Consider the following 16438-nt stretch of genomic DNA (forward strand, 5'->3'; position numbering starts at 1 on the left):
CAACTAGGCTCAGTCTGTGCACTGATACAATCAAAGAAAGAGGTATTCCTTCAGAGCAGAAACAGGTAGAAATTTGCAACAAGGTTTGTTAAAATACTTGCAATGTACATTGAGGGTTTGGTTTTTTCTCAAGAAAAGAGGAGATCCTCTATAACCTCTTGCCACCCACCTAATGCATGTATGCAACAGCAAAGTCATTGGGCTTTAACGCCCACATGCCGCACATATGTGTCTATGAGCAGCATAGGTTTCTGAGAGTGCACTGACTACGCGCAGAGACTGAGCTGTTGAAGACAGCTCTTGGGCTGTACTAATGATTGGGAACCGGCAGGACTGGCAATCATGTGACCACTGTGATTGCTGCAGTGGTCACTCCCCCTGGGGGCATACTAGCCCAATTAATGAAATGCTGGGTCTGGAAGGGGGTAAGGGACAGCTTTTATATTCTCATGCTGCTCCAGTAATACATCAGAGGGAGGGAATTTATGAACCCAGCTGCAGCCTTGGGCTCCATGCACACTGGATGTTAAAATTACATTATAAAAACGCCAGTAGCTTTGCAGTGAGTCTTTCAAAGCTTTTTAAAGTTTTTGCATTAGCGTTTTTTAGTGTTTTTCAGCTTTTTTAACTTTTTTTTTAATGGATCAAAAACATTAAACGCTGGTGAGCCACATTTTTGAGCGTTTATCAGCGTTTATGAGCGTTTGGCGTTTTTTGTGGTCAGAAAAACGACTCCTGAACGCAATTTTATGGCGTTCAGAAAGCAGCCCATGAACTCCACTGCTGATAAACATCCAAAAATGTCCATTGTGGACACACAGGACACATAGGGTAACAGAGGGGAGTTTATGGGCTGTTAAAAAAAAAAAAACAAAACACCCAAACTCTCAAAAACGGCCGTTTATGAGCTTCAGTGTGCATGGAGCCTTACAGTAAATCTATCTCAGTGCCCCTGTTTAGTAATGCGTTGCAGTGCGAATGAATTGATAAATCTACGCTTGTGTTTTAGGGTTCATGTATTCTAGGGTCCCCCCAAAATCCATACCAGACCCCTATCCAAGCATGCAGGCCAGGAAGGAAGGGGGGATGAGTGAGCAGCCCGCCTCCTGAACCATACCAGGCACAAAGAGGGTGCTTTGGGGGGGGGAGGGGCAAAGCACCTTGTCTTTATGTTGATGGGCACAAGGGCCTCTTCCCCACACCCCTGGGCTGTGGTTGTGGGGGTTTGCGGGTGGAGGGCTTATCAGAATCTGGAAGCCCCCTGTAATAAGGGGACCCCCAGATCCTGCCTATCCCCATGTGAATTAATATGGGTACATAGTGCCCCTATTCATTTACCAAAAAAAGTGAATGAAGACACAAGAGTTTTTGACAAGTCCTTTATTAAAAAATTTAAAAAATGTCTCCGATGTAGATCCATCATCAGTCACACCGCCCACCACACCACTGGACCTAAAAAAGAAAAAAAAAAAGCTCCGCCCGAAACTAAGGCTAACCGCCAACTGCCTGCTCCTTCGTGTGACATTTTTTTAAATAGCTAATGGGGGGAGTCACCCACTGATGTCATTGGGTGACTCCGCTCCTTAGCTGTTTAAGAAATGTCACACGGAGGAGCAGGCAGTCGGCGGTTAGTCTTAGTTGCGGGCAGAGCTTTTTTTTTCTCGGGGGATATTGTTTTTTATTTTTTAATAAAGGATTAATACAAAGGATTATATTAATACTCATTTACATGGGGGGCCCTATTTTGAGGGCATGTGGCCTGGTTTAGAAAAAATAAGAATGAGAAACGGCGCCACATAAATAGAAATATAATGATGCTGCACCAAAAATTAGTAAACTAATAAAGCAAAAAAAAAATTGTGAAAGTTGGGCGCAAAACCATATAAGCATGTTAATATCAACCAGACACACATAGGTGTGACATAATAATCAACACATATATCATATATTATATAAACCAGTCCAATATGAAAGAATGTGAAATAAATATATTTATATCTGTGAGACAAATATAAATGGGTGTATTTCTTCTGTGTGTGTAAAATCTCCAACACCGTGCCTTCAAAAAGTGCAGTATGCTTATTTCTTGTGATTAAAAGTTTCACCTGAATTGACAAATACATCTGCTCACCAGAAGTATCTGGCCACAGAGTGACCACCAGGCAAGTTGGAAAAACTTCCTCAGCAAACCAGGATCCTCCAAGCCAATAAGAACTTTAATTGATCATCTCCAATAGTGATTAAACATCATACATTCATAGATGGTGAATGGTGATCCTCAGATAATAACACTCAATACAAGTCCCAAACGCTGCTTATCCTTATCTTATACTGTAAAGATTGGCTCTCCCAGAAATGAGCCAAAAACGGCAATAGTGTAATACTGTCTTTATTGTCAGAGCACTTACATGCCTTAAAACGTAGAGCAGATGATAACTCAGCTGTGGGATGAGGCAGGGGCCGATCCATCACTAGAATGTGAAACCAGGAAGCACGGCATGCACCTCAGCTGGAGGTGGAGAGGATAGCTCCTGTGTCTAGCATCTACAGCCTCATTTTCTATGCATTTTGTGTCCAAGCACACGTCTTCAGGTAAAATGTGTCCTGGTTTGGTTCAGGACGGGGGCACCCCCCTTTCCTGGTCTGCCGGCCAACATGCTCGGATAAGAGTCTGGTATGGTTTTTGGGGGGACCCCACACTTTTTTTTTTTTTTTTTTTTTTTTTTTTAATTTTTTTTTTTGCATTTAGCTGTCAGTAGGGAAGCCCACTGGCAGCTGATGACTCATAGGTTGTTAAAGTGGAATTAAACTTCAATCTATTGTTTGTACCTATAGGTAAGCCTATAATAAATCTTACCCATAGGTACTGTAAATATCTCCTAAACTTGCACCGTTTAGGAGATATTTACCGTATATGCAGCCAATGACGTCATCAGCGCATGCGTGCTAAAGGAACAGCCATCAGTGTCGTTTCTTCAGAGCCCTGTGCTGTGACCGGCGGCTCCTGGGCGCTTGCTTGGGACCTCACACGGCTCCGGACAAGTCACACAGCCCGAGTCCGCAGAACCAAAAGGAAGATGACGAAGATGGATGCGGCCTCCAAGGGTGACAATGAGGGATTCGTTTGCAGGTAAGTTTCATATAATGTGCTAGTATGCGATGCATACTGGCACATTATGTCTTTTACATTTGCAGGTCAGAAAAAAAAAGCTTTACTTCTTCTTTAAGGATGCGGCGGCTGGTTTCGCGGTCTGCTGCTTGACAACAGACTATTCTTCACACAGAGTTGCAAATCGGTCGATCTTTTTTTGTCCAATACGAATTGTATATGTCTACCCCTAATTTCCTCTCCCTCTCCCTGAAAGGGGCTGTAAAACGCTTTTTAAAAAGCTGCAAAAACACTTGAAAATGCCCGAAAAACACCAGTAAATCGCTACGCTGAGGTGTAAATGGAGCCTTAGGGGTAGATTTACTAAAACTAGAGTCAAGTGCAAAATCCAGTACAGCTGTGCATTGTAGCCAATGAGCTTCTATTGAAAAGTGTGTACCTCGTGCCAAAAATCAAGATAAGTGAAAGAAATTATCAGCTGCTCCCCTAACTAAGGTAGATGGATCTACTTTAGTAATGAATAGGTGTAAGGGGGCGCTCATATGAGGACCGTTAGGTCCAATAAAATGTGCAATAATAATTGAATATTTCAGTAGAGCTATGTCTCTATATCCATAATTATAGTGCAATGTGCTCTATTATACAAAATATACAGTCAATATACATAAATGTGAACAAAAGGTTAAAAAAAAATAACAAAAGTCCTAGTGCATATGATTCTTCAGTGCTGATTATCTTCTATATGACATCAATAGTGAACAGTCCATCACCAACTGGAATTAATACACCCAATGTGCTCCATATGTGGGTTCAGCTTACCAGATAGAAGTGACCTATTTAATTAAAAGGTCAAGTAGCACTTTTAGCAAGATAAACTTGCTCAATATAGGAGATTGTTCGTGCAAAAATCCCTCCTCCGCAAGACCGTAGATGAGGTATGTGAAAAAATGTAAAGGGAAAACCAATAGTGTAATCCTGTTTATTTAAAACATTAGATAAAAAACAAAGCCAAATGTCTGCTTACATATATGGTGCCTTAGCCCGGCACTGAGACTTCTTGCATGTGTCTGAATCTAATGGTGCCTCCCGGCTCACACTCGCTGCTGGCGCGTGTTCCACCGTCCAGTGCGATCAACCAAAGAGACGGTAAGTAACGTGACCAAGAAGCGCCTCGACGTACATTTCGTATTGCTACGTCTTTAGGAAGCGTCTAATGAGCTTCTAACTTCAGCTTCTTCAATCAACCACTTGCCGCAAAATCACGTACAGTGAGGGGGAAAAAGTATGTGTTCCCCTGTTGATTTTGTACGTTTGCCCACTGACAAATGATCAGTCTGTGATTTTAATGGTAGGTTTATTTTAACAGTGAGAGACAGAATAACAACACAAATATCCAGAAAAAAAACACATTTCAAAAAAGTTATAAAATGATTTGCATTTTAATAAGAGAATTAAGTATTTGATCCCCTATCAATGAGCAAGATTTCTGGCTCCTCGGTATCTTCTATACAGGTAACAAGTTGAGATTAGGAGAACTCTCGTGTAGCTCCACCCCCGTAAGGTCCGCTCGTTGAATTAGTACCCCACTGGTTGCCCCGTCCCTGTAAGTCTTCCATCACCTCTGACACCCTTGGTTCAGACATTTTTTATCAGTAGAAGTGATGAAACAGACACACTACAATCTGATGAACCAATAAGCTTTATTTACTGATATGATAATGGCAGTGGCGCTGGTGCTCAAAATTTTTGGGTGGGCGCAAACAAACTGAAAAATTTGGGAAAAAAACCCCATCAATTGCAGCCTCACTGTGCACATCAAAACGCAGCCACTGTGCACATCAAAACGCAGTTCTCTAAATGGCTGACTTCAGACTGCGCATGCACAGTTCAGAATAACAGACTTTTCTTTTCCCCAAAGTGTTTTACTGACATCCATTTGTGAATTGTGGTTGGCCAGGCTCGCAAGGGAGCCAGAAGTACTTGCTGCTTGCTTCCCTGCAGAAATCGCAGGTAGTGCGGGTAGCAGGGCCAGAATTGGTGATGACAGGCCAGGCTACTGCTGAGCAAGACGGGTACTCTTAGGCTCCGTTCACACTGCAGCGATGCGGGAACCCTGCGAATCCAGTACGGGTTCCTGCATCGCATACAACTCGCAGGCAGTTTACACTGCCCTTTGCGAACTGCTGGGGGTGTCAATACAATGTTAATGACACCTCCAGTAAAGTTTGCATATCGCAGTGCGAACTGTGAATTTGGACAGGAATCGGATCACATGGGTGTGAACACCTATGTGTTCCGATTCTGGTGCGGATCAAAAAATGGGTCCTGTGTGAGTTTGGTCTGAATGCGATTTCAGCCATACTATCTGTATGGCTGAATTTGCATCACACAGACATCACATGAGATTTGCACAGCAGTGCGGTGCGAATCACATGTGATGTCTGACATCGCAGCAGTGTGAACCGGCCCTAAATGTGCCCTCTCTTCTACTGTGCTGTTTGAGGGAGCTCAGGGAGATTCACAGCAACCAGGCATGCAGAGAAAGCAGGGACGGGAGGTGTGCAGTCTGTGAGGCTGAAAAGGAGCCATTGCAGTGACCTCTGTTATCAAGCCTAAGTAGAGGAGGGGGAGAGCATGGGGGAGGATCAGAGAGGCACTGTGCAGTGGTTAACATTACAGATAGTAGCTGGCTGGAGGGGACTTCATTATCAAGCACAGGGAGAGGAGGGGGGAGCGCGTGGGAAGGATCAGAGGCATCTGTTTTGCGGCTGCAGGGCTAGTGTTTTGTCAGGGACAGGCTGGATTAGTGTGATAGCAAGTGTACTCACTGACACAACTGTTCTCTTATCTTATCTTGTTATCCCAAAGTTAGTGCGGGAGGGAGAGCCAGTGTGCAGATCAGACCAGAGGAGTTCTCTATGTTTGCTCCAGATCTTTTGTAACACAGGCAGGGGCTGGCTCAAAGCTCTCAGAGAAAACCCCCATGCCAATATGTATCTCACAGAAAGAACACAAAACCTCCAGCAGGTTTAAAAAATGCTAAGACAGATCCCCCCAACACAGCAGCGGCACTTACCATGCTGACTGTGTTGTCCTCTGCTCTCCTCTCCTCCTTGTCCTCTCCTCTCCTCCTTGTCCTCTCCTCTCCTCCTTGTCCTCTCCTCTCCTCCTTGTCCTCTTCTCTTCTCTTCTCTCCTCTCCTCCTTGTCCTCTCCTCTCCTCGTCCTCTCCTCTCCGGCGGTATCTCCTTCCAGAAGCAATGGAGAGATCCGCTCTTCATACTTCCTGTTATCTCTTTCCCATTGCGCCCGGGACAGAGACAACAGGAAGTGACATCAAACCTCAGATGTCAATCAAACCGCCCGGCCATAGTAATAGTGCCGGGCGGAAGCTACTCAGCGCTTCAGAAAGCGCCCCAAGGCGGGATAAACGGCCGCAAATGAAGCGCCGCGTCTGCAATCTTGTGATTGCATTGACGTGGCGCTTGCCATAATGCACTGTGTCCGGCGCTCTCGAACACAGTGCACTATGTTAAAGGACTTTTTTTTTTTTTTTTTTTTAAAGGGCAGTTTTAAAAATTTATTTTTTTTTTTTTTTTGTGACTACACAGAAGGGGGGGGCGGCGCCCGGGCGCCCCCTATGGATGGGCCGCCACTGGATAATGGCATTTAACCGATTGCCGACCGCCGCGTGTACATATACATTGGCAGAATGGCACAGCTGCGCAAATGGGCGTACCTGTACGTCCTTTTGAATTTGCCGCTGTGTGGTTGTGTGCATGACCCTGCTGCGAGCTCCGTGAGTGTGATCGCGGTTCCCGCGGACTCTATGTCCGCGGGGGATACCCGCTATCGTCTCACAGAGCTGAAGAACGGAGAAATGCTAATGTAAACAAGCATTTCCCCGTTCTGCCTAGTGACACAGTCACTGGTCACAGCTCCCTGTAATCGGGAGCGTTGATCAGTGTAGTGTCACAAGTAGCCCCTCCCCCCCACAGTTAGAATCACTCCCTAGGACACACTTAACCCCTGCAGCGCCCCCTCCTGGGTAACTCCTTCACTGCCAGTCACATTTACACAGTAATCAATGCATTTTTAATCACACTGATCGCTGTATAAATGTGAATGGTCTCAAAATCGCTCCAAAAGTGTCCGATCTGTCCGCCATAATGTCGCAGTCAGGATAAAAATTGCTGATCACCGCCATTATTAGTAAAAAAAAAAAAATAATAATAATAAAAATGCCATAAAACTATCCCCTATTTTGTAGATGCTATAACTTTTGCGCAAACCAATCAATAAATGCTTATTGCAATTTTTTTTTTTTTTTTTTTACCAAAAATATGTAGAAGAATATGTATCGGCCTAAACTGAGGGGGGGGGGGATTTTTATATTTTTTGGGGGGATATTTATTATAGCAAAAAGTAAAAAATATAGCTTTTTTTCCAAAATTGTCGCTCTTTTTTTGTTTATAGCGCAAAAAATAAAAACTGCAGAGGTGATCAAATACCACCAAAAGAAAGCGCTATTTGTGGGAAAAAAAGGATGTCAGTTTTGTTTGGGAGCCATGTCACACGACCGCGCAATTGTCAGTTAAAGCGACACAGTGCCGAATCACAAAAAGTGCTCTGGTATCTGGCCAGCCGAATGGTCCGTGGCTTTTAAAGATGCACAACATGAATGTGCACTCTATAGAAATACTTTAGGTAAAATATCACTGATGGTGAAACAGCAATAACAATCCAGTACTGAATCTGAAGAAAGCGGAAGAATTCTGTCTGGGGGGCGTCATAGGATTCGCAGAATGCAGATCACATTGGTGGAGTACGTGTAGTCAGCAGATGGCGAACCTGGGTAAGGCCCCGCGAGGTCCACCACACAAACGCATGGGGCTCGTCGAGCCCTGGGGGGAACAATGGGTTATTTGTAATGGACAGCAGGGACAGGAAGGGGGACATAAGGGAGCTCGAGTATCTGAGTCCCACAGCTTTAGACTATGTAACATAAGAGGGATCAATGAAGTTGGCCGAAGTTTCTGGGGAGCCAGAGAAGAGCTTGTATCGAAAGAGGGGCACAGTTAGGGAGCTCCAGAAGCACCCATAGGGGGACATTAGAGAATAAGGGTTCCAAAGCCAGGAGGAACAAAGCTGGGGAAAGGGGGCACCCCTGCCTTGTGCCCCTATGGATAGAGAAGAGTGCTGAAAAGTGCCCTGCATATTGAACCGTGGCTGTAGGGACCGAGTATAGAACCTGTATCCAAGTCAGCAAGGCTTCCCCAAAACCCCAGCGAGAGAGTACATATTGCAGATATTCCCATGACAAGGTGTCGAAGGCTTTATAAATATCTAAGGAGAGGAGGAAGCCAGGATTTTCCGATACTGCATAAGATGAACCACCTTTCGGACATTATCGCCAGCCTGCCTCCCTGGAATGAAACCCACCTGATTTCTGTGGATCATCATTCGCCAATCGCCATTCAGAAGTGATATTGGTTGGAAGGTCTGGGGTTTCTTCTGGCTTCTTAGGGACCATTGTGATGTGGGCCCTTAAAGCATCAGGAGAGAGAAAGGAGCCCTGGTTTAGAGCGTTGAAGTAGTTAGCAAGGTGAGGTGCTAACAACACAGGGAGCGACTTATAGTAAAGCCCAGAGAAGCCTTAGAGGACTTCAGCTTCTGAGATGTTTGCGTTGAGAGCTTCATGTGCGTCACCTGGAAGAGAAGGAAAATTTAGGTCCCAAAAGAGTTGTTCCGCTTGCTGTAGAGGGAATGGGAAAAGGGGGAAAAAAACTGCGCTTTGGTAAGGTGTACAAAAAAGAAAAATTGAGCTGCAATTCCACTATGTAACATAAACACAGTATAAACAAATGGGAAAACAATTGGAATTGCGCTAAAGAGGACTTGTGTCCTGGTATATGGTCACCAATCCACAATAGTCCTTAAACATGTATAAATAGACAATATGAATAAAGTGAGGCGGACAGTGATGGCTGCTTGAGGCGGACAGTGATGGCTGCTAGAGAGCGGAGCTCCTCAACACCGGGACCCGCAGCGGCACGGAACGGCAACCAGGTGACATCCAAACACCCTAGCCTGGCAACGGACTGCACCTACAGTCAAAGAACAATGACCAGGAAACGCAAGGACAACAGAAAACCTCAGAAAATGACAGAGTTCTATCCATACCGGCAGGGAGGAGGCAAGCAAGATGGCGCCGGAACCTCCTCAACCCCAGCACACGATTCTCACTCCCCTCCGTCCTCATCCACATCCCGCAGCAACTAAAAGCTCTGCCAGGAGCCCACAATCCTGCCCTAACACACCACAATCAGCCAGCCCAGCTAAGGCTAAATTCAGGCTGGATGATCCTGGATGCAGCCCAGTAATGGACCTGGAGTCAGAGGAGGACACCAGAGAACTGCCGGCGAGAATAGAGAAATTCCCCACAACAAACCAGCCTGTCTTAGACACAGTACTTAAAGACATGCTGCTGTCCTTGCGCAGTACTATACAGACAGACATGGTGAAGTGTATGCAGAAGTTCCACACTGACATACAGGAAGTAGAGGCTAGAGTGGATCACATCGAATGTAAAATGGGGGAATTTGCATCCACTATTAATGATTTAGTGGATGCACAAGAGGAGAATGAGGACGAGATGGAGGGTATTAGAGCGAAAATGGCAGACATGGAGGACAGGAGCAGGAGGAACAACATGAAAATCAGAGGCATTCCTGAAACTGTCCAACAGGGAGAATTAAGAGCCTATGTCACTACCCTTTTCACAGAGCTCCTTCCTGACCTGACTGCGCTGGATATCACTATAGACAGGATCCATCGCCTCCCCAAGCCCTCATACCTCCCCGTTCAAATCCCAGACTTGGACAACATCTCCAGTCAACCGTCAAAACCTCCACCAGTAGACTCGGAATGGAGAATGGTTACTGCAAAAAATTCTAAGAAACACGCCTGAATCTGGGGGATGCGCCCTGGAAACCCAAGTCCCGAGAAAAGAGATGAAGCCTCTAACCACGGACTTATACCCCTTAATTACCTTTTGAGCAGCACTCAGATAAACTGTTCCGACCCGGGTAGTTGACCCTGGGTCCACTTTGTTTTTCTATCTCAGGAAACTGAACTTCAGTTAAGTTCTATGTGTTTATGTTTTGATAAGTTTTTTCTTTTCATTTTTTCTTCCTATTCATCACAGTCAGCCCTAACAAATGGCACCATTTTCAACTTCGCATTCTGGAATCAACACATGTTCAAAACACACGCTGGAGAAACAGCGACAGGGGCGTTGGAACTCTCCACCTAAGAGATGCAAGTCTCCCCACGAGTCTACCTACGGGACATCCTCTAAACGTGAGTACCCTGACCAAGCCTCAACATACCCCCTTCACCACACAAGGCACCTTATAAATGGCCAATGATAGAAATACTCCACCTGGGATCTATCTCATGAAGTCTCTGCAACACAACATACTTAGACTGATCTCATGGGGGTGACTTTTCTCTCCGTTAATTCGAAAGGCCTCAACCATCCAGCCAAATGGAAATCGCTGTGGTCTGAAGCCTTAAACTTCAAGAGTGACATCTTGTGTGCACAGGAGACACATTTTTGTGCTGCTGCACAACCCAAATGCTCGCACAAAAACTTTCTCTATATTTTCACCGCAAATGCCGAGACCAAAAAAAAGAGGGGTCCTTACAGCAGTCAGAGATACAGTTACATTTCAACTACATGAAGAAATTAAAGATCCGGGTGGTAGATATCTCATCTTAATTTGCAATATAAACTCTACTTTGTACACAATTGTAAACATATACACTCCCAACTCTCACCAACTTAAATTCATAAACAAAATGCTGAAAAAAATAGAATCGCTCAGAAAAGGAGCCCTGGTGATATGCGGTGACTTTAATCTTGCTCCGGATAAAACGTTAGACACAACCTCTATATCTGCTCGTAGAGGTCCTGTCTTTTCTAACACAAATACACCGGCACAACTTGTTTGACGCATGGCGATGCTATCACGCAGGAGAAAGAGACTATACTTTTTTTCTCTTCACCCCATCGATCTTACTCCCGCATTGATCTCTTTCTAGTGGATCAACACCTTTTATCCCGGACCATCAACACAACCATTAGTACTATTACGTGGCCAGATCACGCGTCGGTGACTCTTACTATTGTGGACTCCATCTCCACTGGGGCCACCCCGATCTGGAGAGCAAGCCCACTCCTCCTACAAAGGGAGGATACTAGGAAAATCCTGGAAACCCACCTGAAGAACTATTTAGCTGACAATGTGGGCTCAGTTGATAATTATTTTACAATGTGGAACGGCCATAAAGCGTTCATGTGCGGTATTTTTATAAAATTGGGAGCAGGGGTAAGGAGGCAGAGGCAAAGGCGCATAAAGGAGCTTGCTGAAGGCATCCGGGTTCTAGAAATTCAAAACAAACAGAATCCCTTATCCTCCTTGTCACACAAACTAGCACAAATTAGATATGATCTCAGAATGGGTCTTATGGAGGACTTTGAGAAGTCTACCAGAAGACTAAAAATGAATTACTATGCCAATGGCAATAAAGCCGGAAAGATCCTGGCAAATCGCCTACGTGGCTTCAGATGCAAAGCTAGGACTCCTTATATAATACATCCTACCACTAATTTCAAACATTGTCATCCCAGAGACATTGCGGATGCCTTCAGTGACTATTATAGAACCCTCTACAACTTAGAGAATGACCCCCTTACTCACCAGCCCGACCAGGCGCTCATTGCGGGCTTCCTAGCTAAATTGTCCCTTCCTCAACTGACAACAAACCAGCTTCACCAACTAAATTTACCCTTCAGTTCTAAGAAATAAACGTAGCAGTTGAATCACTCCCACCAAATAAGTCCCCTGGACCAGACGGATTTGTGGGGGAATATTACAAAACATTAAAGCAGATCCTATCTCCCCACTTGGTTCGCTTATTTAATGATGCTGTTGCCTCTTCCTCTTTCTCTTCAGAGATGCTCAAAGCACTAATAATAACAATACCCAAGCCAGGGAAAGAACCATCCACCCCACCAAATTTCCGACCTATTTCCCTCCTTAATACCAATTTAAAATTGTATGCAAAGCTTATTGCACATCGGTTAGCAGATGTTCTTCCTAATCTCATTCACCCTGATCAATCTGGGTTCACTAAGGGACGCGAGACTTCAGATGCCACTAGGCGACTAATTAATATCATCCATAAAGTAAAGAAGTTGGGAACGCCTTCTCTGCTCCTGGCCTTGGATGCGAAGAAGGCGTTGGACCGTATACATTGGGGATATCTAACTAAGGTTCTGGCAGCTTTTGGTTTCACAGGCCCCATTTTTTCTGCTATCATGGCCCTATATACTACCCCGACAGCCCAGGTGTATACATCTGGTGTCCTTTCAACCCCGTTTCTTATCACCAATGGGACGCGCCAGGGCTGTCCATTTTCGCCATTAATATTTTACTTACTGATGGAGCCCTTGGCATGACACATTCATAACCATCCCCACATATCAGGGATTAAGTCGCAAAATTCTTCCCACACAATCAGTCTATTTGCCGATGATGTCATCTTAATGCTCACAGATGTGGAAAAATCTCTGGCTTCGGTACACCATACATTACAAATATTTAGCCAGTTATCTTATTATAAGGTGAATGAATCCAAGTCCTATATAATGGGTTTGAATGTGCCTCCTGCTGTACAAAAGAGGTTGACCAAAAAGTTTCCATACTCGTGGGAAAGTAAAGGAATTAAATACCTTGGCAATACTCTTACTCCCTCAACAGACGATCTATATAAAATAAACTACTTCCCATTCCTAGATAAACTAAAAACGAAACTCCAAGATCTTGCAAAAACAGAACTCTCTTGGTCAGGCAGACTAGCGGCCTTTAAAATGATTATCTTGCCACAGTTAATTTACCTATTCAGAACCCTCCCGATTCCAGTACCTAACTCCTTTTTTTTTACCAATGCCCAATCAGTAATCAATAGATACTTGTGGAAAGGTAAGAAAGTGAGGTGTGCCTTCTCCAGACTGGTTACGACAAGAAGAGTAGGGGGTATGGGAATGGTTGACCTGAAAGACTACTACACAGCCACTATATTAGCTCAACTTAAGGCATGGTTCCCCTCATCAAAGATTAATAGATGGACAGAACTGGAAAGCTCTCAGTTCCATGACCACAGTCTATACCACCTTCTGCTTACAAGCAGATGTTGCAATATACAACACAGTTCATTATCTCCCACAGTGTCCGCATCCCTACGAGCTTGGGATGCACTTATATCTTTCCCTTTTCAACACACTGCCAAATCTATATTGCCTCTACCAATACAGAGTTTAACTGCTGTTATTCCAAACCTAAACATAGGAAGATGGGTCACCAAAGGTATAAATGAAGTTCAGAATCTAATGATAGGACCTGCTCCAAAGACCTTTAGATCCCTTCAAATAGAGTATAATCTCACTACCCGTGAATACTATACTTACCTGCAATTTAACCACTTCCTAAGCTTAAATACACTAATAGACATATCTCTACCCTGGAACATATCTCAATTCTACACTAGTTCCAATACTAAAATTAAAGGCATGTCCATGTTCTACAAGATGCTGAATAACAAAGACGTGTTTATTAAAACGAGTGCAATGTCTGCCTGGGAAAGAGAACTAGGGATCACTTATACCCCTGACCAATGGCAAAAAGCTTTCAGTATATCATATACGGCTACTGAAAGCGTAAACTTATGGGAACTAACCCAAAAAATATCACTCAGATGGTATCTAACTCCACACAAGATTGCTAAATTAGCACCACACTCTTCTGCCTTATGTTGGAGGAAATGTGGCGAGGTGGGAACGCTATATCACATTTTATGGTCATGTCCATCCTTAACTAATTATTGGAAAGAAGTATTCCAGCTTCTCACACAAATTCTAAAGATCAAAATAGCTTTAGCTCCAGGTCTGGCTCTTTTATTGTTATTCATTGAGTCACTCCCTGTAGAAACAAGAACAGTAGCCACTCATATTTTCTTGAGTGCAAGACTAGTACTAACTCGCCATTGGAAAGATCACATAACTCCTACCATACATGAAGTAATAACGACTACTCACACTCAAGCCGTATATGAACTACTGTTTGCTGCCACGCAGGGCCAGCTCCATAGAGCCAACTTGCAATGGAAGCCATGGACAGATTGGTATGAGAGCTCCACTGGAAAGCGGCACCCTTACTCCGCTACCCCCTAAAGTTACAACATATTGATTCTAGAGATACACTCTACGTTTTTTACTGTTTTCCTCCACTCTCGCTGAATGTGATGAATAGTTAAATTAGTTAAATTAGTTAGTTCTATATTTGTATACACAGAGATTTAATCAACGCACAAGCCCTATACCTGTATTTTAACTCTCATATATATATCTGTTATATTATGTGCCTTAATGTCTGCTGGAATAGTAGATAGCTATCACAAATCTAAATGGTTTCGCGTTTATAAGTGGATCAGTAACGGAACTATAATCCTTCTGTAGAGTGCGACAATATGAACATGCTATAACTACACATCTCTGCTGTTACTGTATCAATAATGTGATTTTATTTGGTATTATATGTCAAAATCAATAAAGAATTATTGAAATTAAATAAAGTGAAACATAAATGATAACAGAGTAGTAGTCCATCGATTATAAATGGCTTAATATAGTAAGAAACTTAAGTCCATGTTCCAGAAATAAGTCACTAATGTGATATACATAAATTCATGTCAAACGAAAAATCTTGCTGTAAAAGGAAAAGTGCTTGATCCACCACCACAGGTAAACAATGGCCGCTTACCAGAGACCCATGATCCCCCACTACAGAGGATCAATGAGAGCTGTTAAAAGTAAGGAGTTCCGAATGACATCCGATGGACCGGGAGCCTTAGAATGTAGTGGCACAACAAGGACCTTGGTATCGTGGTGAAGAGATTCAAGCTGACAGGGGCTGGGACACCAACTCACAGTGGAGTAGATAAACCATGTAAAATAAAAGGCTCCAATAGTGTAAAACCATTAACCTTTATTTTAAATAAACAAAAAAGATTGCACTCACATGATAATACTGTATAGTAAGCACCTGATAATGTCTGGAGCGGCAGCCGGAGACTCACAGACAAACCCGTCCTCCTGGTAACCTCTCATCGCTGTTGTGGTTACCAGCAGGACGGGTTTGTCTGTGAGTCTCCGGCCGCCGCACTTGCGTCACCTCTCATCGCTGTTGCGGTTACCAGCAGGACGGGTTTGTCTGTGAGTCTCAGGCCGGCGACAAAAAAAAGAAAAGGGGGCACACATAACATACACAAGGAGGAGATCCACATAGGTCAACAGATCATGAACTATGAGTTCATACAATGAACTCTCTATGAGAGAATTCGGGGGGGGGGGGGACACGGTTTAGGTTCCGTAACCCCCACCCTCCGAGATCAACTGCGGGATCCTAGAGACCATGAAAAAAATGTTGCCGAGCATAATGTGTGAAGTATAGCTTATAAAGAGCAGGGCAGGCCTTCACACCGCCGCTCGCACAAAAGGGACCGGCAGGAAGGCAAGCCCAAGGGTCAATCTAGGATGCCGTAAACATACAGAAAACAGTAGCATAGGAATTCAGTCTTAAGTACCCAGTAAACATTAGAACATTAAACTTTACGCCATTAACCCATAGTGGGCCTCTTTAAAGAGGGTCAACAATAGTGCCAAAAAACTAAGTGGGGAAACCTCCAGCTAAGGTAGGGACCCGTGGGCACAATTTGGGACACTACAAGAAGTCCCACAGTAATCCATGGGTGATTAAAAAAAAAAATTAAAAAAAGGGGTAGAGTACTCAACAGTAACTTGCTCAAGGTGCCATTTCCAGTGCAGTAGGCTTAGTCAGTGATCATGGACTAGGCATCTTTGGTAGGGGTAAGACGCTCCTCGGGAACCAAGTTAGTCTATACAGTCACTCAGGAGGAGTCTTGAGAGAGTGCAGTCTGTGTCGCAGAAGTCATTCAGAGCAAAAAAAAAAGGGAGAACAATGAAACACAGCAATCAAGGGGAGGGGAGGAACCCAATGACAATGGGTTAACTAGAAGATGGTCACACAGCCAGACTCACGAGAAGAGGTGGCAGGGTCAGGAGGTCAAACTCCAAAGCAAAAGCCAGGGGGGCATTCCAGTAGTACTTTCAGCCCGGAGAGGAGCTAGAGGGACCAGGACATGGAGGGCAGCGGCATCTGAATCTCTTGCGGGCAGATTTCTCTCA

At 44.2% G+C, this 16438-nt stretch overlaps 1 protein-coding gene across 6 annotated transcripts in view; it reads left to right on the top strand.

Moving 5' to 3' along the window:
* NDUFAF1 (NADH:ubiquinone oxidoreductase complex assembly factor 1) overlaps positions 1-16438 on the top strand; it is a 470741-nt gene that overhangs the window by 100238 nt on the left and 354065 nt on the right. The window lies entirely within an intron of this gene.

Source organism: Aquarana catesbeiana, linkage group LG13 (genome assembly GCF_042186555.1).
Source record: "Aquarana catesbeiana isolate 2022-GZ linkage group LG13, ASM4218655v1, whole genome shotgun sequence".
In the NCBI taxonomy this organism is placed as follows: Eukaryota; Metazoa; Chordata; class Amphibia; order Anura; family Ranidae; genus Aquarana; species Aquarana catesbeiana.